The sequence below is a fragment of the Erpetoichthys calabaricus genome, chromosome 2, assembly GCF_900747795.2.
Source record: "Erpetoichthys calabaricus chromosome 2, fErpCal1.3, whole genome shotgun sequence".
Taxonomy (NCBI): Eukaryota; Metazoa; Chordata; class Cladistia; order Polypteriformes; family Polypteridae; genus Erpetoichthys; species Erpetoichthys calabaricus.
Window position 1 is genome coordinate 13,179,127 of NC_041395.2, and position 3,733 is coordinate 13,182,859.

The 3,733-nt window shown below is 41.2% G+C and overlaps 1 non-coding gene across 1 annotated transcript; it reads left to right on the top strand.

Annotated features, from left to right (window-relative positions):
- Nucleotides 1-2,776: 2,776 nt before the first annotated feature.
- Nucleotides 2,777-2,848, top strand: trnag-ucc (transfer RNA glycine (anticodon UCC)). Its single transcript has one exon. It is a non-coding gene; the product is annotated as a tRNA-Gly (tRNA).
- Nucleotides 2,849-3,733: the final 885 nt, after the last annotated feature.

A 3,733-nucleotide genomic window follows, 5' to 3' on the forward strand; every position in this document is an offset into this window, starting at 1 on the left:
TTATTTGCAATGGTGATGAACAGGTTGACAGATGAAATTAGACAGGCGTCCCAGTGGACTGTGATGTTTGCTGATGACACTGTAATCTGTAGCGAGAGTAGGGAGCAGGTTGAGGAGACCATGGAGAGGTGGAGATATGCTCTAGAGAGCGATAGGAATTAAGGTCAGATAGGAACAAGACAGAATACATGTGTGTAAATGAGAGGGAGGTCAGTAAAATGGTGAGAATGCAAGGAGTAGATTTGGCGAAGGTGGATGAGTTTAAATACTTGGGATCAACAGTACAGAGTAATGGGGATTGTGGAAGAGAAGTGAAAAAGAGAGTGCAGGCAGGGTGGAGTGGGTGGAGAAGAGTGTCAGGAATGGTTTTTGACAGACGGATATCAGCAAGAGTGAAAGAGGTCTACAGGACAGAAAGATATGGAAGAGGATGATCTGAGAAGCAACTCTCAATGCCCTAGAATGACAAAGCGAAAACAGGATATTTGAAGTTTTTGCAAATTTATGAAAAAAAAAGAAAAAAAGCTGAAATCTCACATGGATAGAAGTATTCAGACCCTTTGCTGTGACACTTGAAATTTAGATCAGGCACATTCATGCGCATTCCATTTTATTGATTTTTCTACATCTTCTTTATTACCATCTCTTCATACTGGCCCGGTTCCTTCCAGCCTAAAGACTGCTCTTGTTACACCTTATCTCAAAAAGCCTGGACTTGACCTTGAGAATTTTAAAAACTATCAAATCTTCCCTTTCTTAGTAAAACCCTAGAGCATTTCACTCTTCTAGTGTTCCTGTGTAGTATAATTATCTCCTGTACCGTCATCAGTCCACACCTTGAACCTGTCCCAGTCATTCAATACATAAGACACAATGTTCCTCCGGATATCAAGAGTGAGCCTGATATGGCCGTGCAATATGTAACACAGAGAATGGAAAAGGCAGTCGCCATCTCTGGGCATGGACACCACTCGGTGACAGTTCTTTGATCGATGGTGATCACCTCGATAGACATGTTAATGGGGGTACGGTTGGAACGATAAAGGAAATGGGTACCTGAACAATGTAAACTAAGTCTAAAATACCTACACAATAACTATTATCATAATAAACGAACAATAAAACAGCGGAGAAGCCGTGGATTAAATAAAAAGGCTGCAGTTATCAGCAGGGAGACGTGAATACCGTGGAGAAGCAAGGAAGGGAATGAAGAGACCGGAGCGACGGATGGCCTTACAGGGAAGCCGCCTACCAAATTTCGTGAAGATGGGTCCATAAATAAGAACGTTTAACATGGCGGACGTTGTAGACCGTTATGACCGTTATGCGTAGGATTTCGAAATGAAACCTGCTTAACTTTTGTAAGTAAGCTGTAAGGAATGAGCCTGCCAAATTTCAGCCTTCTACCTACACGGGAAGTTGGAGAATTAGTGATGAGTGAGTCAGTGAGGGCTTTTCCTTTTATTAGTATAGATTCAAAACATCCACGTATCCAAAGAGCGACCCTACAAAGGCCAAAGGCAGAAGGTGGCATGGCTCTACCTAACTTTCATTTTTACTATTGGGCAGCAAACATACAATATATAAAAACCTGGACATTGACACAAATAGATGAAAATATGCAGGCTTGGTCTGCAATAGAAATAGAATCCTGCAGTTCATCTTTATATTCCTTGCTTTGCGCCCCAAATAAATGCAAATTATCGCCAATATACTAATAACCCAATTGTGCTTCACTCACTCAGAATATGGAACCAATGTAGGAAGCATTTTAAGATGGAGAATCTTTTATCTGTGGAACCTCTGCACGAGAACCACCTTTTTCAACCCTCGCAAACATAATGTATGCAGTTTTTAATGTCTGGAAAACATTTGGGATTAAATCACTTAGAGATCTGTACATAGACAACGTCTTTACATCCTACAAACAATTACATTCGAAATTTAACTTTCCAGCAACGCATTTCTTTCAGTACTTTCAAATTAGAAACTTTGTTAAACAGAACCTGCCCAGTTTTCCTCATCTCCCACCTTCCACTATGCTGGAAAAAATATTCATCAGTTTCAAGGACTTAGACAGCATCTCTGCAATATATAAAGCCATTTTACAGTCCCTCCCTTTTAAAGATCCAAGAGGACAGTGGGAAAAGGATCTCTCACTCAACAAATCAGAAAAGGAGTGGAAGGTAGCAATGCAGAGAATTCACTCGAGCTCCATATGTGCAAAGCATACAATTATTTAACTAAAAATTATATATCGAGCACATCTGTCTCGCTTAAAATTGTCCAAAATGTGTCCAGGGCAAGATCCAACTTGCGAACACTGCAATCAAGCTCCAGCCTCACTGGGTCACACGTTTTGGGCCTGTACCAAATTAACATCATTTTGGACCAAGATTTTTAAATGGCTTTCTGACATCCTTGGTGTCCCAATCCCTCCTAATCCACTAACAGTTCTGTTTGGTGTCCTTCCAGATGGGTTTAAAGTGGAGAAGGACAAACAAACTGTAATTGCCTTTACTTCACTATTGGCACGGAGACTTATCTTGCTCAACTGGAAGAATCCTAACTCTCCCCTTTTCAGTCAGTGGGTAACTGATCTTATATATTATTTGAAATTGGAAAAATAATATTCTCACTTACAGGATCTGTACAGAAATTTTTCCAAACCTGGCAGGTTCAAATCAATAACATTTTAGAATAGGCTTTTAAAGCACCGAGGAAGCAGATTCTCTCCTTATTCTCTTTTTTTTTTTTTCCTTTTCTTCATTGTGTAGCGTTGGTGGTATAGTGGTTAGCATAGCTGCCTTCCAAGCAGTTGACCTGGGTTCAATTCCTGGCCAGCGCAAGTGAAATTTTGAGCGCTTTCAGTAGTGAGAAAAGCGCTATATAAAAGTAAAGAATTATTATTATTATTGTTATTCTCCATTTATCTATATTCACTTATTAATTTATCTATTTGCTTATTTTTACTAGGTTTAAGTTTTATTCTGCTGCCCATGCTCTCTTTCTCAGGGGTGGGGGTTGATTTGTTTTCAATCTTATTCTTGTAAAATTTATCTATTTGTATGGAATGTTGTGTGATTTCAATAAAATCAATAAAAAAGAATAAAAAAAAGAAGAATGGCAGAAAATCTCCAAATCCAGTGTCATGTCAGACCCAAGTACTGAGTACTTGGACAGAAAGAGGAGTATAGGAACTTAATCAAGGACTTTGTTAAATGGTGTGACTCAAACCACCTACACCTGAACACCAGCAAAACCAAGGAGCTGGTGGTGGATTTTAGGAGGCCCAGGCCCCTCATGGACCCCGTGATCATCAGAGGTGACTGTGTGCAGAGGGTGCAGACCTATAAATACCTGGGAGTGCAGCTGGATGATAAACTGGACTGGACTGCCAATACTGATGCTCTGTGCAAGAGAGGACAGAGCCGACTATACTTCCTTAGAAGGCTGGCATCCTTCAACATCTGCAATAAGATGCTGCAGATGTTCTACCAGACTGTTGTGGCGAGCGCCCTCTTCTACGTGGTTGTGTGCTGGGGAGGCAGCATAAAGAAGAGGGACGCCTCACGCCTGGACAAACTGGTGAGGAAAGCAGGATCTATTGTAGGCACGGAGCTGGACAGTTTGACATCTGTGGCAGAGCGACGGGCGCTGAGCAGACTCCTGTCAATCATGGAGAATCCACCGCATCCACTGAACAGGATCATCTCCAGACAGAGGAGCAGCT